This window comes from Rhinolophus ferrumequinum, chromosome 10, assembly GCF_004115265.2.
Source record: "Rhinolophus ferrumequinum isolate MPI-CBG mRhiFer1 chromosome 10, mRhiFer1_v1.p, whole genome shotgun sequence".
Classification (NCBI taxonomy): Eukaryota; Metazoa; Chordata; class Mammalia; order Chiroptera; family Rhinolophidae; genus Rhinolophus; species Rhinolophus ferrumequinum.
In genome coordinates this window covers 29,747,282-29,774,314 of record NC_046293.1, presented here as the reverse complement: position 1 = coordinate 29,774,314, position 27,033 = coordinate 29,747,282, and the positions used below count along the sequence as shown (strand labels likewise).

Below are 27,033 nucleotides of genomic sequence, written 5' to 3'. Positions count from 1 at the left end.
GAAATTATAGCTAAGAAGAAATCTGTTGACTGTTAACAGTTCAGAAAGCAAAGACATACCAAGCTTTCATAAAATTATTTTTAACTTAATCTGATATGCAAAATACTGTGATTATCCTATAAATATTAACTGCTTTGGATTGTTTATACAATGTTAGTTGTACTGTGAAAATTTGCTTATTAACCAAGTTCAGCCTTCTGAGGTTGTTATTGGCTTTGAGTCCATAGACTTAACACTGCCAAATTTCTGTGTAAACATTTTTCTTGGGACCTAAAATGTAGTGAATATGTGTATTTAAAGTTTTTTTTGAAATCCATGTATATTGATGGAACTTGTAAACATTTAAATAGTCAATTAATGGAAGTTTTTAAAGAACAACTCTTTCAAAATATCCAATTTTATAATTGTGTTTTAAATATAAAATTTGAGTTGAATGACAACTATATGTAATTCTTAGTATATAGAGATTATTTTTATAGCACTTATCGATTTATTTGTTATATTTAATTTCATTCAGGAAGAATCTTTTTGTTACTATTCTGTTACTAGTAATTATGTGCGAAGCTAAGTTTATACGATTTGAAAACAAGAGCTAATAATATTATATCACAATATACTAGGTAGAGAACAAAAGTAAGTAACTGGTTACGTCACTATTATGGTGTTGGGAAATGTAATGCATTCTGGAGTTCAAAGGTCATAGTTATGGCTGGAGTAGGTGAACCTTTCTTGAAAATGTTGATTTTCCTGTGTCTGTTAATTTATTAAGACTCTGTACACCATAAGGAGAGTTATCAGTTTACGCAATTTTTAACTACCCGTACAAACATCATATGCAGTTTTTGGGTACACAGACGGTGCCTTGAGATGTTTATGGCCTGGTTTAGTATTACTTTGGTGAGCTGTACAGGCCAAATTCCAAGGCAAATGTTAGTATCATGTTGAGTATAAATCCCTTATATACTCTGGGAATGGTATGCAAGATATTTTGTCCTTTGACCCACTGATTCTCACTAACAGAAGGATATCTCAGCACCTACTGAACCTGACATGTTTAAAAGAAGATTTTGTTTCTCAGCAGCTGCCATGTTTCCCCGAAAATAAGACCTAACTGGAAAATAAGCCCTAGCATGATTTTTCAGGATGACATCCCCTGAACATAAACCCTAATGTGTTTTATGGAGCAAAAATTAATATAAGACCCAGTCTTATTTTCAGGGAAACATGGCAGACTTAGAAACAGTTTCTTCAGTTTAAGTAAATTGAATATGAGAGAAACGGACAACATGTTTAGACACAATTTTCTGTGTAAATAATTCTGAAATTATGTAGAGAAGTCTCCTTTTTAGTTTGTTTTTCAGTGAAACCATGTCATTAATTCATCAAGGTACCTATGAAGTTTACTTCAGGGAGCAACCTTGGGAATAAAAATCAGTTCATTATACTTTAGCATTTTAAATAATAGTTGAATTGTGTAAAAATTTTGTGCAGATGATATAATGAAGTAGATTATCATATAGTCTTTTGATTATTTACCCTATAGGATAGTTCTAATTTATTAAGCAATTAAGTATTCAATTAAGTAAATCTTTTTAAGATTTTTTTATTAAAAATATAGCTAACAAGCAATATTATATTAGTTTCACATGTATTCCATAGTTATTCTACATTTATATACCTAAAGAAATAATCACCAGGATAAGTTCAGCACCCATCTGACACTGTATTGTGCTATCACAATATTATTGACTCTATTCCCTATGCTGTACATTATATCCCCATGACTCACTTATTTCATACCCGGAAATTTGGATCTCTTATTTCCCTTCAAATTTTCTCCCCTTTTTTAATATTTCAATTACAGTTGATGTTCAATATTATTTTATATTAATTTCAGGTGTACAGCATAGTGATTAGACATTGATATAATTTAAGTGATCCCCCTGATTAATCTAGTATACATCTGGCACTAGTTATTACCCTATCGTTGATTATGTTCCCTAGGCTTTACTTTATATCCTGATGACTGTTTTGTACTTCTTCATATCCTTCACCTTTTTCACTCTGCCCCCAACCCCCTCCCCAACAATCTAGTACCCATCTGACCCCCTACATAGTGATTACAATATTATTGACTATATCCCTTATATTATATCCTACGTCCCCATAACTTCTTTGTAACAACCAATTTGTCCTTCTTATTCCATTCCCCTTTTTTTACCCATACCCCAACCTCCCTCCCATCGGGAAACCATCAAAACATTTTCTATATCTATTAGTTTGTTTTTGTTTTGTTTATTTTGTTCTTTACATTCGCATATAATCGGAGTCACATTGCATCTGTCTTTCTCTGTCTGACACTCCACTCAGCAGAATACCGTACAGGCCCATCCATGTCACGGTAGATGGCAGGAATCCATTCCCTTCCATGGCCAAGCAATATTCCATTGTATATACGTACCACCTCCCCTTTATCCATTCTTCCTTCAACAGACACCCAGGCTGCCTCCATCTCTTGGCCATTGTAAACAATGCTACAATGAACATATGGATGCACATGTCCCCTCGAAATAATGTTTTGGGTTTCTTTGAATAAATACTTAAAAGGAGGATTACTGTGTCCTTCTTTGCCGCTTGTTAAAGCCTTTGTTTTAAAGTCTACTTTGTCTGGTTTAATATGGCTACCCCAGCTTTTTGTTTTGTTTTTTTCATTTTCATTTTCATGAAATATCTTTTTCCATCTCTTTACTTTCTTTTTATATGTGTCTTTCAATCTGAAGTGAGTCTCTTGTAGGCAGCATATGTAAGGTTTTTGTTTTCTTATCCACTCCGCCCTCTTATGTCTTGTGACTGGAACATTTAATCCATTTATATAGAAAGTAATTGTCGAAACATAGTTATTGCCAATTAATTTACATAGTTTTGAGCTTTCTTTTTTTTTTTTTTCCCATCTTAAAGAAGTCCCTCTAACATTTCTGGTAATACTGGTTTGGTAGTGATGAACTCCTTAGCTTTCCCTTGTCTGGGAAGCTTTTTATCTGTCCTTCGATTCTAAATGATAGCTTTGCTGGGTCAAGTAATCTTGGTTGTAGGTCCTTGCTTTTCATCACATTGAATATTTTGTGCCAGTCCCTTCTGGCCTGCAAAGTTTCTGTTGAGAAATCAGTTGACAATCTTAAGGGAGCTCCCTTATAAGTTACTAATTGCCTTCCTATTGTTGCTTTTAGGATTCTCTCTTTGTCTTTAACCTTTGCCATTTTAATTATAATGTGTCTTGGTGTAGGCCTGTTTGAGTTTATATTGTTTAGGACTCTCTGTGCTTCCTGTCTTGATATCTATTTCCTTCGCCAGCTTAGGAAAGTTTTCAGTCATTATTTCTTCAAGTAGGTTCTCAGTCTCTTGCTTTCTCTCTTCTCCTTCAAGTACCCCTGTGATGCGAATTTTGTTACACTCGATGTTGTCCCAGAGGTCTCTTAAACTATCCCCATTTTTTGGATTTTTTGTTTCCTGTTCTGATTGGGTGTTTTCTGCTATCTTGTCTTCCAAATCATGGATTCAATCCTCTGCTTTATCTAGTTTCCTGGTGATTCCTTCTTGTGCATTCTTCATTTCAGTTATTGTGTTTTTTACTTCTGACTGGTTCTTTTCTATGTCCTTTTTTTATGCTTGCTTTTTCTTTGCTGAAGTTTTCACTGAGTTCCTTGAGCATCCTTGTGACTATTGGTTTGAACTGTGTATCTGGTAGGTTGCTTGCCTCCATTTTGTGTCGTTGTTCTTCTGGAGTTTTCTCCTGTTTTTTCATTTGGGATCTATTTCTTTGTTTCTTCATTTTGGCTGCCTCTCTGTGTTTGTTTCTATGTATTATGTAGATCTGCTATGTTTCTTAGTCTTGGCCAGGTGGCCTTATATAGTAGGTGCCCTGTGAGCCCTGGCACAGTCTCCCTGGTCACATGCTCCTGGTGCTCCAGGAGTGTCCCTTGTGTGGGTTGTGTATGCCCTCCTGTTATAGTTGAGTGTTGATAGCTATTGCCACATCAGTGGGTGGAATAGGCCCTCAGGCTGCTTGGCTGTGGGGTTTCGCCACGTCCACAGCTTATCGGCTACTGTGCAGGGGGCTTACCCCATTGAATGGGATTTGCCCCGGCAGGCTCTGATTTCTGTTGAGTCTGCCCTTTGTGGGTGCTTCTTATGGGGCTAATAAGTCAGTGCTCTGATGTGGTCTGAAGCCAACCTCTAAATATGTTGGTTCTGGGGTCTCTTTGGAGGGCCTCCGGTGCAGGCCCAGATCACTCACTGCTTGTGACCTTTCAGGGATTACCTGGTAGGAGCTACAAAGTGATCTGTGGTTTTTTGCTGCCTGTTCTAAACCTGGAGGCACATGGGTGAGGCCTCTCTGGGTACTGAGGATGGCTGCCACCAGTGCTGGGCCTGTAGTAGCTCTGCAAAAAGCCAGGACACTCTGAGGCCTGCTGCCATCTTCCAGCTCCCTTAAAGTTCAGCCACGGATGAACTTGTGTGGTACGCAAGTTGAGTGAGGCAGGGTCTCAGGGAGTCACTAGAATGGGAAGTGTTGTGGTCACCAGGTTAATGTACATTCTGGTTTGGTGCCGGTGCTGAGCCTGGAGATACTCAGCAAAAATCTCAGAGCATATTGAGGCCAGTTGCTGTTCGCCTGCGGCCCGTGGACTGTGATAATTTTCCAAGAAAAAATGCAATGTGGACAGAGCTGGCTGTTCACTGAGAAAGTGCCTCCAGTGTTTGGGGTGTTGGGTAGGGCAGGGTTCCAGTGAATTAGAAGGGTGGAGCAGTGGAGCTCACCAAACCAAATCAGATTTAGATTTTGCCATGTGGGGGAGAGCTCAACATGGGAAAGATGGTGCCTGCTAGCTGGCTGCACTGGAGAAGGACCCCACACAGGGAAAATAGCAACTGTCCTCCAGCTCTTGCTCCGCAGCCACACACTTCTGTCTGCCCCTGCCCGCTGTATACCTCCAAAGCCCCACAAGTCTGCTTCCCTCCACCAGACTTCAGGGTGTGTGCCTGGGAGTGAGGGATTCTATGCTAGGTCCATTTAAGGGGATGTCTGGTTTTCCCGCAGCCTTCTGTCCCACCTGGATGGTTGGAATCCCCACTGTTTTTCACAGCCCAATGTTGTAGGGGCTCCTTTTCTGGGCACCAGTAATCTAGGCTGGGGAACATGGTGTGGGCTCTGGGGTCCCTTGCTCCTCTTGGGGGGAACCCTTTGGCCAAGATCCCTCCTGATTCTCGACTGCCACATGGAGGTTTGGGGCGAGACCATTTCACATCTTTGCCCCTCCTACCAGTCTTCACGTGGCTTCTTTATATCTGTAGTTATAAAACTTTTGTTCAGCTAGACTTTAAGTGATTCTCCTGATTGATTTTTCTATGATTTAGTTATAATTTTAATGTGTTCATGGAAGGAAGCAGTGACAATGTTTATCTACTCCGTCATCTTGGTTCTCCCCAATAATTAAGTATTCGTTAAACTTTTAAATTTATTTTATTGTTCGGTTTGTGTATATGTTTCTAATTGTTTAATTTGATATGTAAGCACTTAAAAATGGACTTTTAAACTATATGAAAAAATTATACTTTTTACTTTAGTTAAGTCTTGTGTCATTTGTATACAGAATCTTGTGTATAAAATATATTAACGAGTTTTGGGAATTTGATTAGAAGAAACACGGTAGTTTTAATTCTCAATATATTTTTTAAAATTCTGAAGCACATTGAGAAATGTTATCTCTCTGTATTGGTAATATAAAATCTGAGCTGAAATATTATGTGTGATTCTTAAGCCTACTGTACAAATCATATGAACATTTGTCCAGGAAGGCTTTGCTTTTAGGAATATTGATAGATAGTTTCTTGAGTATTAAAAAATACATTGTATTAGATATTTAGATGTAATTCACAACCATATTATTTAACTTTATATGATCCTAATAATCAGATTTAAATATCTGACAATATTATTATTACTATTAAGTTGCATGGCATTCTTTGTATTCTTTCGTTGTTTCTAAAAAAAAAGTTTGCCCTCATTTTGCAGGAAACTTTTCTTTATTCCACTATTTTATACAATTTACCAGACCAGATGATACAGTTAGTATCTATTAAGTAGAGCTCGTGAATATCAATCTTGGACACAAAGCCTGGGATTGTAGTTAGGAAATGCCTTCCTGCTGTTCTTGCCTCTCATTTCAAAGACTCTGAATCTAGTCTCTTACTTTATTCAAAGCCCAGATTTGTGAAAGCCAATTGGACTCTCTTCTGCCCATTCATAACTGTTGTTGCACTCTTCTAGATAAAAATTTTCAGTGGCTTTCCCATTTCCCATCATATAAAATTAAAAATCTTGTATGTAACTTAACATGTATAGTCATGTATCTTAATTTATGGCCTTAGCTTCTTGATCTTTATGTTTTACACCTCCCAGTTCCTGCCTTTCTCTTTCCTCAAACCACTTTAGAAAGTCTCTGCCTCATATCCAAAATTTACCTCATCCTAAAGGTCTACTAATAACCTCCATTAAATTTCTTCTAGTCCCCTCTTCCAACATTGAAAGTAATCTATTATGTACTTTCTGCATTTTCTTAAGGTGTTTCCTATTCTCCCCTGTGTTACAGTTGTTTTTACATGTGTTATAATATTTTACACCTCCTATATAATATCGACTGACTTTAAGTGAGCCACTCAGTTAAGTCTCTATCTCTTACTATGATGCTCATTATAAATATTGGATTACTGAATAAATGGAATGACATGACAGTGAGTTATTGACTGCCAGACATTTTACTGCTCCATTGGAATGGACATTCCAACTAAACAAGTATAGCATGGCTGTCTGAATCAGAGCTGTTCCCAGCAGGGAAAGCTGAAGAAAAAATCAAAGTGCAGTTAAGAAATCTTTCAGATTATGTTTAGCAGCTTAATACTGACAAGGAAAGAACAAGTTTTTCTAGGTAAAGGCTTTCTGCTGAATAAGAAATTGAAGAGTAATACAGGTTTTGTAAGTAGTGACTACAGTTCTGATTCAGAGAACATTTTGCATAAATTCCTAGTCTGCTATCACGCTTGTTTTGAAAATGAGGATTTATTCCTACATTATTGATATTAGGGAACAATTTGAGTGTATTGTAAATTTAACATTTCTCATGTGTGATTTTATCTAAAGAGTAGATAAAATTATGTTATCTAATAGAAAAAGTAGGTGAACAAAATTAACTTTACCTAGCTAAACTGAGACACATAGGAATACCTAAAATGTACATGCACAGCTCAGATTTCTTCCAGCTACCTCATTTCACTGTATAAGCCACAACCATCCATATATCAGTTTATAATTTTCTGTTCTATTTCAGATAACCCTTCTTCCACCATTTCACAATAACTCACAAGCTGCAACCCTTTGGACAGCTAATTCCACAAGCAAATTTCAGGTCTTTTTCAAGGTAAGGTGCCTCATTTATTGTAGTTTTTATTTGTTTTTTAACTATTTAACATATGTAAAACTGTGCTGTGGTCTTTATTAGATTCTTCTATTCTTTATGGCCATTTCCCCCATAAGCCCATAAGTGGTTTTAATGATGTGAGTTTTCATAGGATCATGACTTTTAGGAAGGCATACATTGCATTATAACAGAACAGATCATACTAATTGATAACATACAGCATGTGAACTGATAGTTCCTCCTCTCTCTCTCTCTCTCTCTCTCTCTCTCTCTGTTTTTCATTTCCATCCTTCCTCTTCCCTCTTTTTTAATTGTGAAGAACACTAAATAGTGCCCAGATGGAGGAATACAGTACCACAGAGCAGAATGCCAAAAAAACCTTGTTTAACCTGTGTTAAAAAGGGGGGGGGGCATAGATTTACCAGTGGAAGTAAATAGGCTCAAAAGCAAATAGAGATGAAGAAGTTAATATAAAAGGCCGGTGGTCCCCAGATAGATAGATAGATAGATAGATAGATAGATAGATAGATAGATAGATAGATAGATAGATAGATAGATAGATATGTATAGGTATATAGATATCTTACTCATAAATAATAGTAATTATATTTGACATTTTCTTTGCTCAAAAAATGTGCTAGGGACTATGATAAGTGCTTGACATGGATTTTGCCATGTCCTCTTAACAGAACATTATCAAGTAAGTGTTATTACTGTCTTTATTTTACAGATGAGGAAAAAGGCTTACTGGGATTAATTAACTCGCCCAAGGTCAATAACTCATAAATATAAATGACAGAGCCTGTTCTTGAAACGTCTGACTTCTGAGTCACAGATCTTAGTGGTCTCTTAGAGTACTTTGTAGATTGTAAATAAATAACTTCCACATGTGTTATTTCCTCTGCTCTTAACTTGGTCTGGTTGGCACCACAAACTGTTTTAACCCTTATGATAGATGAATAGACAAAGGCACCCATGCTAAGAAATACAAAGATGGTCAGAGGCAGAGCAATAATAGAAACTAATTCTGACACCTAATTCAGAGTTTTTTCTGTTGGGATTATACATAAAAACGGAAAAAAATTGGACAGTTAGCAGTAAGGAGGGGAACTGAACTAAGGAAGAGAAGAAATGATTGTGTTGGAAGTTGGGGACAAAAATATGAATTTACAACATTATGTCAGAATTGAAAGGAGGGAGCCTAATGGAGAATGGGTAATAGAGGACCTCTAACTGGTACATGAAGCCTAATTAGATTCTTATGAAGGAACTCAAACTTGCACCAGTTTCAGTGCAGGAATATGGTAAGAGAAATCTGAGGATGTGAGCGTAAATTGGCTGGGAATCCTGATTTGTAGTTGGCTCAGAAAAACAAAATCAGGAAAAAGAGAGGTAACACTAGAGGAAGCCTTCAAAAGGCTTTATTTGTACTTGATAATACTTTTTAAAGCATATCACGTATCAGTTTTTCTTTAGGTAGTCAGTTACCTCACAGGCCTTATTGATGACCAAGTGTTTAATCAGTGTTTGTTAAACTGGAATTTTTATAAGTCATAGGATAAGTAATAGTGGAATTAATGAGAATGTATGAACTTAAAGCAGGGGGTGAGCAAGCATGGCGAGTGAGCTGTTTTTTTCCTAAAAGCCAAGAACTTTTTAAATATTTTTAGTAGGTTATTAAAAACAAAAATTAAATGAATAACAACAGAGATCATATGTGCCCATCAAACCCCCAATGTTCACAACCTGCCCCTTTACAGAAAGTTTTTCAACCTCTGACCTGAAGTATCTCCATGAAACAAAGTTAGACTCGTTCTCTTTTAGGAAATTAGATTAGATAATGGAATCTGGTATTATATTAGAGGGCTACATTTTTAAACATGTACCTTTCCCCGCTACATGTAGGAAGGAAGTGATATATATTTAGTATGATATTTTACTAGGGACTTTGTGTACTTTATATTTATTTCTCATACCCTTGAAAGATTATAGCTACCTTTCAAATAAGGAAAGTAGGCTCCTCGAGGCATAGTAAGCCTGTGGTTTCACAGTTAATAAATAGTGGGATTCATGTTTGTCTGGGTCTCCTAGATAAGAGAATGGAGAAAATTTGTTTGTAAAAATTGAGTTATCGACTATTCAAAATTCTGACTTGAAAATATCTAAATAGATATAAGATGTGGACATTTGTAATAACTTTAGCTAGTATCTAATATAAACAAAACATTTAAATTTTATATTCGAAAAAATATGATTGGTTGGGAGAACTGTAATTTTATTATGAAATTTGCATATGAAGGAAAGTCTTTGAATAAACTATATTTAGAGTTACAAAGAAAATGTGAAGGAAAAACATTGAAATCTCATATTAAAAACTTCATGGTCACCTAAAAGAAAGATGAGACTTGAAATGCCTAATAGAAAAGCGTATTCTGTATCAATAGAAAGTACAGCAGTTTATTTTTGAAAAGCAGACATTAAACAAATATTGGCCTACATGTCTAATTGTAAAGTTTTATGAAGAAGATTTCAGACTGCTGTGAAAACATGTAATGAGGGATCTAATATAGGTTAGTGGGTCAGGGCAAGGCTTCTCCAGAGAGGTCATTTAAGCTGAGATAATAAGAGTTAGGCAGTGAAAGACAAAGAGGATAATTATTCCAGACAGAGCGTGATAGGCCTTGAGGATGGAAAGAGCTTGGCATATTCAAAGGAATATCAAAGAAGGCCATATGTATCTCCTAACATCTCTGAGGGCAGGAATTATATCTGTCTTGTTCATCATTGTATATCCAGCTTCGTATATATGGTACCTGCTGGCACATAGAAAAACCTCAGCAAGATTTATTGAATGCATAAATAGTGATGGACATTTCGATCAGCACTTTCATGGTATAATTATGAGTACAGGGATTGCCTGGATGAAGGCTACTACTCTCCTTTCCAAAGCCTACCTAATTACATGAAGCTACTCAGATTGTTGGTAATCCCAGGTTACCCTAGGCCACTTGCAGCCCAACTTTCCCAAACCTTAACTGCTGTCAAGGTTTGGAGCTTGACCTGGAGACATTGTGCACAGAAAAGTCAAGAAAAAGGAATGTGGACTGTTTCAATTGGATATGATTCTGAGAAGGAAAAGTGAATTTGCATTATTACAATGTCAGGAATAAATCTGTCATAGAATGACTATATCCATGTTTCTAAAAATAACCAGTTGAGGGGCAGGGCGTTCTGTACTAAAACACATGATCTCAGATTCTCTGGGTGATCACCAGGTGACCAAATAACACATGAAAATCAGGCTTAGAAGTTTAATTAAGATGTTAAATACCCCAATACTTCTTATTTGTAGAGCTTATTTCTTCATAATTAAATTTGAATTTCTAAATTAAGATAATTTCATTTACAGGTTTGAGTGCATTGGGGAATTTATAAAGTAGAAAGATAATGGGGAGAGGGTTGCATATTTCCCAAGTGTGTGAAATAAAGTTGTGGTAGACATGGGAGGACTGTTTTACAAGATACTTACGATAAAATGGAGTTGAAATGGGAGTTACAACAATGAAGAACTGAGAGAAGATAACTTTAGGTAGGAAGGCAAATGGAAATTGGAGACCAAAGGAAAGAAAATGTTTCAAGGTTCGTCTTTTTTTTTTTTGAAGATCTAATTGGACCCATTAAACGATTCATGAATTGGGCAGCATCCCATCTAACAACTGGAAGGGAGCTCCCTCAAGGTTATTCTTGAACCTTAATCTTTGAGTTTAAAAAAATAATAGCCAATAAGTTGTAAAAACAATACATGTACAATTGATTATACAATAAATTAATAATGACACTTGTGTATGCTTTCGTTAAGCGTAAACGTCAGTGAATTTTAGTTTAATGCTATCAGATTGTTGGAGGTTTAATGTGAAGTTTGAGGAATTTCTAAATGTCATAAATTGATATCCTTACAGTACTGGCTAGCATATGAATTAACTGCTTGCTAAGAACTGTTTTCTTTTGATCAGTGAGAAAAAAAAGATATCCCATTCCCCCTGCAGATAATACAAGGTTTTCAAAGGGAGTGTTGGGAGGGGAATTGGTGGTACTATCATGTGTAAAACTCTTAGTTGTTGTTTTTTTTTAATGGATTCTTTTTTAACTATTTTCTTTTTAAAGAAAATATCTAACTGAATTAGATATTGCCAATGTTAGTTGGCTCATTTCCAGGAACAGAGGATATTCTAACTACTGCAGTTAAACATTGATTTGTCATAAGACATTGAGTTAATAACTTTTTAAATGAAAGTTACAGACATGTTTCTTAAGCCTTGTGAGTCTTAACAACTTTGTTAACATCATTTTGTAATTCTTATTGATATTTGTTATGGAACTTAATAATGGACTAATTAATTATAAAAGCAAAATCTAAATCTTTTCTTCTCATATCACCTTAAACATCTGACCCTTGAAACCATCTTATTGAATATATGTATATTCTGTGTGTGTGTGCGTGTGCGTGTGTGTGTGTGTGTTTGATCTCTTAGGAATACTAATGCATTTTACTTTGTTTCGTGTATGTTTTCCTCAAAACTTGTGTGCATATTAGATTGTTTAACATCTCAATTAAGAAGTGAAAAATGCAGAGGAATTTAAAAAAATTCTTTGAGCCATTTCATTAGTCCCTTCATATGATCCTTTTGTAAAGGAACATATCCCAAATTATTTTATCTTTTAAAGTAATTTTATACATACATTTTCTTGTTTTATGCCCTCAGTATGCTGTGAGATTGGTGTGTAGGGGTGGAACTTGGGGCCCTACTCTGTTTGACTAATGAAAAAATTAAGGATCAGTGAGAAATGGCATTTGCAAGAGGCACTGCCAGATAATGTTAGACCTTCACCCAAAATCAAGAAATGGTAAAAACTGGACCAGTGCTCTTTTCTTTTTTTCAAAACACAGTTTAATTTATTGCTTTTGTAAATTAGGAATTGTGTCTCTTGAACTTTATTAAAGTGGAGTGTATGATAATCTAGTTCAAATTAAAAATATATATATATATATTGCATCTATATGCATACGCTCATGTATATATACATATATACATATGAGCGTATGCATATATACATACAAAGGATTATAAAGATAGTTCTAATTTTTGTGTGTGTATTTGCTATGGAAATTCTTTATGTCTCTGGTACATTATAGAGACAGCTGCAATAAGATCTAGCCTTCACTTTCCAGACCAGGCAGCTGCACCTGATGCACTTGCAGACATTCAGTAGTTTATTCATTTTTTTAGTTATTTTTATTATTGTGGTAAAATATGCATAACATAAAATTTACCATTTTAATCTTCTGTAAGTGTACAGTCCAGTGGCATTAAGAACATTCACTTTGTTGTACACCCATCTCAACCATCCATCTTTAGAACTTTCAGGTCTTCACAAACTGAAGCTCCATGCCCATTACATAATAACTGCCCATTCCCTCTTCCCCAGCCCCTGGCATTCACCATTCTACTTTCTATCTCTATGAATTTGACTATCCTAGGTAGTCCTACAGTGGAATCTACAGTATTTGTCCTTTTGTGACTGACTTATTTCACTTAGCATAACGTCTTCAAGCTTCAACCATGTTGTAGCCTGTATCAGAGTTTCCTCTCTTTTAAAGATTGAATAACACATTGCATGTTTATACGACATTTTGCTTATCCATTTTTCTGCCAGTGGACACTTGGGATGCTTCTACGTTTTGGCTATTGTGAATAACGCTAATAACGACATGGGTGTATAAATATTTGTTTGAGTCCCCATTTTCAGTTCTTTTGGGTATACACGTATACCCAGAAGTGGAATTACTGGAACATTGGTAATTTTATATTCAATTATTTTTGGAGGAACTGGCATACTATTAAAATAATGGCCGCACCATTAAAAGAATGTTTTAAATGAAAAACAAACAAAAACCAACCTTAAATTCCCTTAGTCTCTCTGGATTTTTAGAATGACCTTTTCTAAAGTAGGATGACTATAGCTGGATTTCTATATAGACTGGATTTCCTACGTAACTAATAACTCAAAAAATGTGTGCTATGTCCTTAAATTAGCTAAACTATTTTCATGTTTCTCTTGGAGAACTCAGGTGTTTGAAGAAATTATGGGAGTACCATAGGTGAGTCTTAGTTTTTCCAAAAAATTATGTAGAGCAGAATACAATTGGGAAGAGTCCCATAGCAACAAAAGATACAGATAAATTATCTAAAAATCTGTTAACTATGCTTCCTAATCTAATCTGCCCTCCAGAATACCCCTATAGTTATTTCATTAAAAATTAGTAATATGACTATTACTTGGTTTACCATTTCTGTAACGATTAGGTCCAAATTACTTTATATACAGTACCAGCCACCTCACAATCTGACATCAGGCTTTTCTTTGTCACATCATCTTTTTATGTACTCATGTTGCAGCCACAACGAATATCTCACTATTCCCTGAAACTGATGTCCTTCCATGTACCATGCTTTGCACGTCTGCAAAACCCTCTCATGCCATTACATGTACTGATTGACACACCCCTCTGTGTCTTTCAAGACCTGGTTCTACAGTGTTCACCTGTGGGAATCCTACCAACAGCCGACCCAGGTCAATGCTTTCATAGTACATTGTTCAGATCACAGTAGAATTTACTAAATTGCATTGTAATCATCTCTGCATAACTGTCTCACTAAACGGAAGGATCCTGGGAGAGACAAACCATGTTGTTTGTTATATGCCCTCGTGGGAAGCAAAACACCTGGTAGATGTAGAGAAAAAGTACTGAATGAATTTCTTATGTGGTTTTGCTAACTATGTAGGGCGTTTGCCTCTACTAAATAATCATTCCATATTATAAGCTGGAATTCCTTTCATAATTTCAGTAATTATTAATAACTGGATATATTTTATCTTAGGCAAAAGTGTCAAATAGACAAGTTTTTTCTTCAGTAGATTGGTACTGCTCCATTTTGATGCAAATCTTTTACATTTTTGGCCACACTGACTTCATAGGTGTTCTCACTTTATCCTAGATTCCTCCTATCCTGGATAAAAGTATCTGATAATTCACATTTAAGTGTTAATGACATAATATATTACGCCTCCTAGAGGTGTTTGTAGTTTAAAAGTGGTTACTGGGGATGAAAATGCTTAATTTCAAAAGAATGAATTAATTTCCAGTGAATTTATTCACTGTGTTGTTTGTGTAAGCGATACACTTCAGGAAGCCGGATGATTCTGTCTTGGCCCTAAAACCACACTGGGCAGGAAGGCGTCCAAGAGCACCTCTGAGCCTTCAGCACCTCCAGAGTGCTGTTAACCCTGGGAATACTATGTTTCCTGGGGCTGCTGCTTTACTGCTTTAAGGGCTCTACCTTTCTGGGGTAAATTTGCCCTTCTTCCACTGCTTACATCAAAGTGCTTATTCTGCCTCATTAGCGAGCTAGGAATTTCTTTTTGAAATATTTAGAATTAGAAATATGCATTCATTTAATATTTAAACTAGTTTGCTATGATCAGTAATAGATATGAGTGGACCGTTATTAGCTGACTTGACATTTTAAAGGATGGTCTTTCTACGGAAAGCAAAATACTGCGAGAGTCATATGTTTGAAATCTTTCCAGTCTAGATTACTCAAGAGGAAACAAACAGCAAGATTTTGTTTAATTGCTTGTTATTTTGAAGAAGGAAATGTTCTGTGTATTTTTCTCCCCCGAGGCCTGTGTCCAAGGCAGTATCGTTTTGGTGTTTTGTAGTTCTTTGAGATGTTTCCAGTGTTTTAGAACTAAAAACAAGTGAGACTGACATACACGTATCTGGACAGTAGAATGTTTCAAAGCTTATCTAAGGAATTGTTCTTCTTCTAGATTAAAGGTCTGGTTTTATGTGTACCCAAATTCTATTGCTATATTAGTCACATTTATAAACTAATGTATGAGAAGGACATACATAAATTTTGGCACAGATTTTATAAACGTGAAATGTATGTACATGTATACATATGTGTAATTTATATGTGTGTGTCTCTGTGTGCTTGAGTATAAGTTGTGGCAAGCATGCTAATGCGGGGGGTGGGAATCACAAGCAGACATACCATAGAAACTGAGAGTTTGGGCTCTTCCATTGTCTACCTGGGTTTGAGGCTTTACCATACTCACTGTGTGATACTGTGAAAGGATTGTTCTGTCTCAGTTTCTTCACCTGTAAAATAGAGATAATAATAGTACCTACCGCTTAGAGGAATGGTGATTATCAGTTGAATTAATGGGTGCCAAGAACATTTAAGAATGTTTGGCGGATCTAAGCACTTAGTAAGTCTTGTTTACTGTTTTTGTAAATTATTATTAAATATTGGCCACACAGCTGATTCAGAGAGCAAAAAAGAAATATCTTGGAAAAAAAAAGTAACAGTTTTGAAGCCAAAGACATTAGTTAATTTTTGCAGGTTAAAATCATAAAATTGTTTCTTTATCATTAAGAGATTATGGTATAAAGAGGGATATGTGTAAATCGTCAATGTTTTATAATATTCTTTGGATTACCTATTTTTGACTGTATTTAAAGTTTTCTCTTTCATGACTAGATAATATATGTTTATGGAATGGTCTCCACTTTGAAACCTGGTAGGCTTCGAGAAATATGTCTTTTGTCCATTTTGTGTTAAACTTCAATTTTGTCTAATCAGTGTTTGAAAGAATTGGCACTTGTATAGATTTCCTTCCAAGAAAAACATTGGGTGTTTCAGGAAGTGGTCTTGGTGAGTCAGAGGATAATACTTTTTCCTCTGAGTCAGATCTGAACCTTCTTGATATAAATAAGCGTACTTTCACCAAAAACTCTGCTTTTCAGATCAGATATTAAAATCATTATTGATAACATACCATACCAACAGCAATACTTTCACTCAGGGGTCCTGTCTAACTATAACTGTAGAAATTCTGCTAAGTGAATTAATTCTACCTCTAAATTAGTTGCTATTTTGCATCAGTTTTGCTTCAGATAGCAGTCATTTGTGTCAGTCAGTAATTTGCATCAATCTTAGAGGAAATTTATACTGGTAACAATATCCATCCACTTGGGTCACTAAAATTCTGTGAACTTCCTTTAGAACACACATATAAAATTCTCTAAAAACTGTAGTACAGGAATTATTTTACAAAACACTGTACTACTTGCCAAATCCTGGAGCTGTGTCAGAGACACAATGGAATTAATCATAGTGGTTCTTCATAGCCACATTAAAAAATACTAAACATGATAAATAATTGCCAAATGACTAGATGTTAATGTTAAGTTTGCCAGGAAACACTTTAAAAAAGAGGTGGAAATTGAGTAATTGATAGATGGCAGGTATCAAGTTGCTAGTGGGGAGGGTATGTAGGGTAAGAGCAGAGGCCTGCACGTAGGTGAGTCATAAAGGAACCGATAGATATAGATGCAGACAGTAAATCTTTAATGATTCATGTGCTTTTGAATATAATCCTCCTAACAATCTTACTCTCATTTTTATAGATTAGTAGAGTCAGGACTTACATTCACGGCTGCCCATCTCCATAGTATATTCTTTGTATTATTCTACAATAAAAGTGTTGGGATATACTCAGTAAGTTTTATTGTTTCCGGTAGCTCTGGAAAAAACACCCCAAAAACATTTTCCTTTATGGCAGAAATATTATTAATTTTTTTTTTTTTTTTTTTTTTAGGGCTAAGAACGTGGTTTTTGGATGCTAGGAAATTTGCCTCATGGGCAAGCTTGCTCTCCCCTCCTCTTAGGGAACAGCAAATAGGACTGTCTTTGTTTTTGAAGAGTAGTTTATTGTCATTTGAGCCTCTTTAAGGTTCACAAGGGCAGTCGAAGATGTTTAGGGGTCATTTGTGGGTAGTGATGATCTGTGCTGTGGATCCTTTGCCCACTTACATTAGTAGAGTGATAGCTGGTCCGTTTTCTTTTTTATCTTAAGAATTTGGCCCTTGGTTGGAATCTTTGATTTTTCTGGCTTGGCACATACAGTCATTAAAAGACTATGCACTTTATTTCTTCCTGTTTCCTTTGCAGCAGGGAAGCAGCCACTTCCCCATGCCTCTTGGCAAAATTGGCCTTTCTTGAAGTGACAACAGTGGCAGTGGAGATCAAGCACCACTCTTGTAAACACTGTGTCTCATATCTCATAAAATTCAAACACTTCTTTCCTAGAAAAATTTCCGTTTTAGCATCGCAGAATGACATAGCTTCAGTTCTTAGGACAGCAGGGAAATGCATCTTTTTCTTCTCAGCTCACTACTTAGAGTGTGTTACTGTGTGCTTCAATGTGCTAGGCCCATGGATTCTTAGCAGCTAAATTGCTGGAAAAGAAAAAAAGAAAGACAAAATTCCTTAAGTCACCACAAGCTTTATTACTAGCCAGGCTTGGAGTTTATGAGGGTAACTTATAGCCAGTCCTCAAAGGTACTTAAGTAACTTTCACTCCCCACAAAGGAGAAAATAGGATACCTTTCTCCTATGCTCTGTTCTGTTCTGTCAGGTGGTGGGTGCATATAGATAAATTTATATGACAGGAAGCAGGTCACTGAGCTAACATGCTGGCCTTTGTCACTGAGCTAATGTATCACATTTTGGAGCTGCAAAGAACTCTTGGAGATAACCTACTTTCCAGCCTTATCAGTACTAACTGGGGACCCATTAGTTTGAATGACATGTCCAAGGACACAGAGTTAGGAATAGTATTGGCAATACAAGGAATGAATAGTATTGATTTGGCATTCAGTGTTCTTTCCAAGCTAACAACAAACCGAAATCAACTTGACAAGTCCAGGAATGATATTTCTTCCACACTCAAGTGGACGGGTGATGATAGGACCACTACTCACCATCAGGACAGAATTGGAGAGTTAAGAAAGTACAGTTAGATGAGGATTTCATTTTCCACTTCATTTGGAGACAAAAAGGAAGATGGCTGGTAATAAGAGAGGTCATGATGGGGAGTCAGGAGGAAGGAGATGTCTATTTTACAGTGTGGAAGGGGGCACCTCAGCGATTTGGGGGAGTACAGTTGACACTTCTTGTTCTTTTCCTAGTGATGCTAAATATTTTCTGTTTTTAACTCTTCAACTAGTTTAAAATATTTCATACTAATTTTTTGTTGTTGCTTTTAGAGCATTGTTTCCTTCTATCTTTTCTTCATAAGGAGATTCAAAACAAGCATCTTAATTTGTAAAAAAAATATTTAGAGGCATAATTTTTCATTCATTAATAAGTATTTATTGAGAACTCACTTCATGTTAAGAGCCATGCTTAGCACTTGGTATTCATTAAAATTATTTAGCCCCTGCCCTCAAGGAACTTACAGTCCTGTGTACAAACAAGAAAATAGGAAGTTACTACAGTATAATAAGTGCATCTTAGTGTTAGACTCACGCGTATGGGAACACATGAGGGAGGCATCTATCCTACTGTACAGAAATCAGAGAGGGCCTTCCAAGACGGAGATCAAAAGTTTTAGTGGGTGCCGGTCAGATGAAGGCGACAGGGAAGTTTTTGGGTGATAAGATATTCCAGATAGACGATGTCACTTGAAGGCAAGAGCCTGCAAAATAGTTCAGTATGGCTGATGCAGTGTGCCTCTGTGAGCATGGGGAGGGGTTAGGGAGCTGGGTCTGTGAGGGAGTCGGGGAGGTGGCGAGAAGCCAGAGATGGTGGACAAGTAGCTTTATGTATAAAGGGCCAGATCACAAAAGAGTACTATGCTATGCTACTGAATTAGATGTTATCTGGAGGGCAGTAGGGAACTTTGATGGGAATTAAGTAAAAGAATAATGAAAAATGTAAGTTTTAGAAGGGAGTAGTATTAGATTGATTCAGATTTTATCTATAAGAACTTCTGAAATGATTCCAGTTTAGATCATCAAAAGACCATTTAAAATCCTGATACTTTTCATTAATAGATTTTTACTGCATACATAGCACAAATGTATGGAATTTAAAGACTACTTTAAGAAATAGGACCAAATATAAAAAAATGTATATTATCAGAAACAGTCATGTTTCTCTCTTGAAGCGTAGTGTGTTGAAACTATTAGAAAAAGTTGCTGGGTTTAAGTTATTCAGTAAAAACTAAACAAGATTTTCTTAGGAAAAAACAGCACATGTGTTTAAGTTGATTTGTTGAAGTTCCTGAGAGAGTGTATTTCCCTCAGAAGTTGGAGGAAAATCATGTTTCTACCCGTAGTTTTCCCTATCTCAGCTTGGAGGCCCTTTCCCAGTTGCTTGGAGATGGGAACTGGGGCAATGGAAAGAAAGAAATGCAAATACAGTACTACCAGCCCTTGTGATAATTCCCTCTTCAAAGTTCCTCTTCCTTCTGACCTCGAATATTCTACTTTCCCAAACAAATCCATCTTAACTTCCCAAACAAAAATTCACACAATATGATCCAAGAACATGCAAGTTTTTGGTGATTCTCCCATACCCTGGCTGATCCAAACACCTTTTTCCACTTATTAATTCACTATAGAAAGTTTTGTTTGCTCTGTTTCAATTCCAGGTGCTCAAGTCCAGGAATATTTCTTGGCAAAATAATGTTTTGGGGGGCTTTATAAATTGATACTGGCCCAAATGTGGATGTGCTACTATAAAAAAAAATCCTATTTCTGCCCAAGTGGAATAGTAGTTGTTTTTCTCTAACTTCCCGACTCCTCATCAAATTCAGATTCTTGAACTTGGAGTATCTAAAGTTACCATTTATAGATTTTACTGTTTTATTTTTGTGATTCTTTTTCCTTATTCTTTTTTTTGTTTATATTCAGACTGCTGCCTGATATAAGATAAAAAGAACAACATTCTTGTTCAGAACTATCTTTGCATAGATTTCTTTCCAACAGAGCACTGTTTCTGTGCATCAGTCTTGAAACATTGAAAGCACTTTGAAAAAAAGCAAAAGCATAGGTTCTTTGTTTTAACGGTTTACGAGTAATCCTGGATTTTAAATGAGGAAATCCTGAAATAACGTTTTCAGAATGAATCTCTCAGTCCTATACTTTTTATAAGTTCATAGCTAGATTTGACTCATTCTGACTTTATATCCTTATAAGTACTCCTTCTTCTTCTAAGCAATTCACAGGCTTGGAATCTTATATTTATTATTTTACTTATTTCACGTTTGCTCCCCCACTGTAAGCTCCCTGAAGGTAGGAACTAGGTCTGTTTCATTAGCTGTGCACTCCACATCTAGAGTTGCCCCATCTAGTATGATGGCCATTAGCCATATGTGGCTATTTACATTTAAATATAAACTAACTTAAATTTAATAAAATTTCAGTTCCTCAGTGGCAGTAGTCACACTTCATGTAGTCAACACGTGTGCTCAGCTGCTGTTTTGAGTAGTGATGATACAGTATTATAATTTATTTTCATCATCGAAGGAAGTTTTTTTGAACAGTGCTCATCTAGAGCCCTGATGGACACATAATGGTTATGTAGTAAATACTTGTCGAATGAATGAATATTGATATTGGCTGGTACCAAGTAATAGTAAATGAATCTTGTTTGAATAATCATTTACAAAGGTCATTTTGGCTCTTAGTTAATCGGTTTTGACATATCCCCAACCAATTTCAAAATACTGGATTTATCGTTAGTTAAAGGAAAGTATACAATAGTGATTAAAAAGCACAACTTGTGGTCAAATTTTAGCCATGGTAAGTACGTGTCATGTCCAAGTTTCCTTTATTTATAACTTTTATAAGTCCAAGATTGCTCATTAAAATGGGGATTATAAGCATGCATAACTTCTTAAGGTGGTGAGAATTAAGTAAGATAATGCCCATAAAGTGTTTGGTAGAGTGGCTGACACACTAAAATGCTTAATAAATGAGCAGTATTTTTTCTTTTATAATAGTGAACAGAGATGTCTAAATTTATCCCAGTCCTGGATGATTTCAGGGTTATGAAGAACTTTACTGCTATTTTTTAAAACTTCCATGGTCATGATTTGGCAGACATTTTTCAAAGGTAGTACTATCCGTGATTAAAGCTTATATTTACTGTCTTTTAAATATGAAATTTAATAGCCTTAATTAAAAAAATGTTTCCCCAGTGGACTTACTTTTTTCTTCTTTTAATTTCTATGACTATGTAAATATCTAACATCTTAAGAAAGAAAGTTTCATTGTAATTTTATAGGCAACCTGACTTTTAAGACTAATGTACAGATATCTCTGACTTGTTTTGCACTAATTCACAAAGAATTTTTTCCCAGCTATATTCACTTAAATGGGCTTCTCTTTGGGGGAAAACATATCTGTATAATTAAAATGAATTAATTAGTGGTTATTTACCTAAGGATTCATTTCAGATTCCATGTAGGTACTTAACTCTGTTGTGCGTTTAAAGCTATGACTTAATTTCTAGAAAAACAAAACATTTTTCATTAACAATAGTGCCAGATTTAGCTGGGGATATTGCCTTACTTTTATACACTGTAATGCTTTTTTTTTTTCTGGGATTTGAAAACAGCATTTGTTGTCATAATAACAACAGATAGTTAAACATACACTACCAAAATATCAGCTGACTTCATGTAATGTAAATTTCCTTCATTTTTTGTTACATTCACTCTGGTTGTTATGGTACTTTTGTTTTTAGTATAAACTTGTACTCATATTTCATCATCCAACTTAACCTCTCAAGTTCATATCAGAGGTGACTTGAATTTTTCTCCTGAGTTTTTCTTTAACAAATGTTTGTCAATGTTTAGCCAATGAAAATATAGTACAGAAAAAGGCAGATTGAGCACATATATTTATTCTACTTCCTCCAAATAAAATGATAATAAAGGGATTTTTAAAAGTATAGAGTGGGACACTGGAAAACCCATGGATGATTGTAACTAACTTAGAGTCCTGAGAAGGTGAAACCTCAGCTGCCAGAGAAAAACATTTTCCCTTCAGAAAATAGAACATAATGAAATGAAAAACCAACAAACAAAAAGACAAATTAGAAACTCAGTCCAAGAGGTCCCATGTTGAGCAATAGAATGTTTCAGAAAAAGGAAAAAAAAATTAAATGTAGTGAAGAAACTATCAAAGAAATAACTCAAGAAAATTTCCTAGAATTTAAGGACAGCGAGTTTCAAATGTGAAAAGACCTATTGAGTTTCTAATACATTGAATTAAAAAAGAAAAAAACACCTATACCGATGCATTCCTGAAATTTCAGAACATCAGGGAAAAAAATAATAAAGATCCCAAAACTCTAGAACCGCAGAAAGAAAAAATTAAACCCTATACAAAAGATTGAGAAACAGAATGACACCTGACATCTCAGCAGCAACACCGAAGACAGGAACAATAGCTTCAAAATTCTGGGGCAAATATAATTTCCAATATAGAATTTAAAATCAAGACAAACTACTGATCATCTAGAGTAAACACATTTTCAGTCATGTAACACTTCAGAAATTACCTTTTTTATACTTTCTCAGGAAGTTCCTGAAGTATGTGCTCTTCTAAGATAAAAAAGTAAAAGTAAGAAAGAGGGAGACTTGGGATCCAGGAAACAAGGATCTAAGACAGGAGAGAGGTGGAAATAATGAGCAGGATAATGTTGCATTTGGAGACCTCCGTGAAAGCTGTGCAGGAGGCCTAGAGTCGTCAGTTCAGATCCTAACAGGACCAAGTATAGGGATCAGGGAGCAATGCCTGCAGAAAGATTAAAATGGTAGTGCTTCAATATATTGAAAGGAGGCTTCACTCCAGTGGAGAGTAAAGGGATGAAATTAATAAAGGCGCATAGGAACACTAAGGGTTGAGGGTAAGACAGTTAGTAACTCTAAAGACAAAAGGTTATACAAAAAAAAGAATGTAATCTTAGTATATATGAATAGCAATTACACAGATACAATAAGCAAACAATGATTTTTGGTCTAAAAAATTTGATATAAATGTAGCTTCATTTATCTCCAGCTTCACCCCTTGTTACTTTCTACCTCTTAAGTTATTCTTCAGTAACTGAACTGCTGGTGGTTTCCTAACTGTACCAACCTGTCTGTTGTCTTTGCTATTGTCTTTTCTCCTCTGGCTTACTCAGCTCATCCATCACCCCTGAAGCCTGAAGGCTTTTATGAACGAATGCCCATCCCCTCCCAGCATGAGGTGCCTGCCTTGCATTCTGTTTTTCTGCTTGCCACCTTGTACTATAAATGAACCTTTTGATGTCTCCCTCCTGTTGTACTATACATTTCTATAGTTCCTTGTCTTGCCTTCTTTGGTTCAATCCTTTGAAGGAGATTTGATTCTTTAGACCTACCCTAATCTAGTTTACCTTGAACTTTATACTCTGCTGTTTGTATATTGCCTGTAATGTGCTCTTTTCCTAAATATGCATTTTCTTTTTTTCCTAAAAATGGGAACATTGGAAGGTTTTCCAGGAAGGTTTTGTTAGTCCTAGGTCTTCTGTGAGTCAGGTGCTAAGGATTTCTTATTTTTATATCCAGCCAAATGTCGATAATTGCAGGAATTGATTTAATTTTTTTTTTGTTATGAGTATTCTTTGTTGCATCACTTTCTAACCCCGTATTAGGACTGCCTCTATTTTTAAACATAAATGAAAAATGGTATTTTGAAAGGAGTACATTTTTGTCTTTGTCAACAAAATGTTAAGTGGTTTGGAATAGTAAGAATAAAGAGCAGTTAAGAATGATTTGAGAGTTTTACCTTATCTGCCCAGTCATGAACTTTCCTTGGGCTTATAAAGTTATACATGTTGAACTTGATACACTCTGATATGTAAGCAGTACACAAAGTATTCTCTGAAAGCAAAACAGTTGCCCCCTGTAACCATTATGCTGGATCTGTAAAACCATATCTTTCCAAAGTAGACCAATTGAAACAATGAATAATTCTTGATAAGGTAGCATACCTCTGTGTCCTCTTATTAAAAGAACCAGTGTTTGAGTTGTATGGGAGACAGGAAGAGAGGAGGCTGAGATGAGAAGTAGTATCTTTTTATAAAATATCTGAAGAACAGTTTGGGATGATATAAGCATGTGTGTTATAATACAGTAGAAAGCTTTATTTAACCTTCATTTAAACAGAATTGCATTACTTAAAAAATTCCTGTACTGTTTAACAATTAAGCATTTTTACTTCTAATAACCTTAGGGAGATATATTTATGATTCAGAAAAGTGGGATAAATTCAGTACGACAGTTGCTTAAAGGTGACATTTCCCACTTTGTAGGTTGAAACCATTTAAAAAATATGTTGTAGTTTGGAAACTTGATCCTCTTAAGGAACTGTACTGAAAATGAAGAGTGAAACACCTGCAGTATTTTGTTTAAAGTCCTTTGCTCAAGGTACTACAGAAGGTTATTATGTGACAACAGGGTAGTTAAATATTAAAATGTTATAGCTCATCTGTGAGTTAGAGCTCTTCTCATTGTACCTGTAAGGTTTTATAACTTACTATTTTTAGAGGCCATTTAATACGTCATAATGAAATTTGAATTTAGAGTTTCGATTTCATTAAAGATAATTTTAGAACATATTTTATTGTCTTTCCACCTAGCTGTGTTATGTCAGGCCTGGATAGCTCTTTATCTGTTTGACTTTGTATAATATGCTGAACTGTATTGATTTAGCATTTGGCATTCCAATGGAAAAAGGATATTTAGCAAAAAAATATGTATCATATGAGATCCTGATTTCCTCAGTGGCTTTTTTTGCACCAGTCAATGACACAAAGTTTAATTTTGGAAGTTTTTTACTGAGGTTCATAGAATATCTGTGAATACTAAGCCCTCAAGGCTGAATACAAAAAGTAGAGGTTTGGAGAAAAAAAAATTTACTGGGGAGTGGGGATGGGGTGGGTATGTGGAATCGTTTTCTCTACTTCTTATTCCAAAATGTTCCCTGAAATGTGTTCAATTGAGAACTGAATTGGCAGAAAAAGTTGAACTTTTATTCTTATCCTGGGAGAAAATGCCAGCAGCGAATATTCTACTCCTTCTGAGAATCTGTACTCAACAGCTTTTTGCTTCTGGGATGGTTTGAACTTCTTAGGTGAAGTTTACTTTTTAAAATTCAGATCATCTTTTGGTGGTGTTAAGCCAAGGTTTTTGTTCAGGTCTGGAATCTCTCTCATGCCTTGATTTCTCCCTCTTTCCTCTCTCCCCCTCTCGCTCCCCTACCCTCATACCCAGCACACAACCTAAGCTTAACTCAGATCTTGTCTGAACCACCTGAAAAAGGTGCTTTATAGGGGATGAATAATCAGGAGTTTCCGTTTAATGAATCTGAGCCCTTCTTTTTCTTTCAGTCTTTTCAGTTCAATTAGAAAACACAGAATAAATAAATAAATGTTTGCAAATATATAAATCTCCCATGCAGAACAATTCCAAATAATTTTTGCAGATACTCCCTCCTCAAGGAGGTGAAACATAACTCTTTATTCCGTAAGAGTGGGCTGCATATTATGACTTCCTTCCAAAGAGGCCTGTCTAGTGGCTGTGAAGGAAGTCATGTTATAGTGGAAAAACCTGACAAATGCGGCCTCAGTCAAAGACCAAGGTTAGCATAACAACGGTAAGTTATGCTAATTGCATGTGCTCTTGATACAATGTGATGAAAATGGCACGTATTCTGGGGTCTTCCTCTCCAAAACCTGTATCTCGTGTCTAAATCAAGAAAAATCATCAGACAAACCCCAACTGAGAGACATCCTGTAGAATATGAAAACACAGTACTCAAAAGCTGCGAAGGTCATTGTTACAGGTTGAATTTTGTCCCCTAAAAAGATATGTTCAAGTGCAGTAATTCCCCATTCCCGTACCTATGAACATGACCTGATATGGGCGGGATCTTTGCAGGTGAATCACGTGAAGATGAGGTCATAAGATTGGGGTGGACCCTAATCCATTGACTAGTGTCCTTATAAGAAGAAGAAAATTTGAACACAGATATGTACACAGAGGAAGCCACATGAAGACAGAGGCCAGACTGGAATGATACATCCATAAGCCAAGGAAAGTCAAAGATGACTAGCAACCATTAGAAGCTAGAGGAGGCCAGAATGGATTCCTCCCCTACAGCCTTCAAACAGAGCTTAGCTCTGCTGACACCTTGGTTTCGGACTGCTAGCCTCCAGAGCTGTGAGAGAATAAGTTTCTGTTGTTTTAAGCCACCCAGTTTGTGATAATTTGTTACAGCAGCCCTAGGAAACTAATAACAGTCATCCAAAGCAAGACGGGTCTAAGAAATGGTCACAGTCTAGAGGAGCCTAATGAGACATGAGAACTAAATGTAATGTAGTGTTGTGGATAGGATCCTGGAAAAGAAGAATACATTAGGTGAAAAAGACTAAGGAACTTTGAATAAAGTATTGACTTTAGTTAATAATAAAATATTGACGTTTGTTCACTCATTGTGACAACTGTACCATGTAAAATGTTAATGGTAAGGAAACAGGGTGTGGGTTGGAATTTTCTGTACTACCTTCACAACTGTTCTGTAAATCTAAAATGATTCAAAAGTAAAAAA

General features: G+C 35.8%; 1 protein-coding gene across 1 annotated transcript in view; it reads left to right on the top strand.

Annotated features, from left to right (window-relative positions):
* EPS8 (epidermal growth factor receptor pathway substrate 8) overlaps window positions 1-27,033 on the top strand; it is a 169,729-nt gene that overhangs the window by 74,188 nt on the left and 68,508 nt on the right. The window contains exon 3 of the mRNA XM_033118213.1: window positions 7,386-7,475. The gene's annotated coding sequence lies outside the window, so the exon portion shown is untranslated. The remainder of the gene's footprint in view (window positions 1-7,385; window positions 7,476-27,033) is intronic.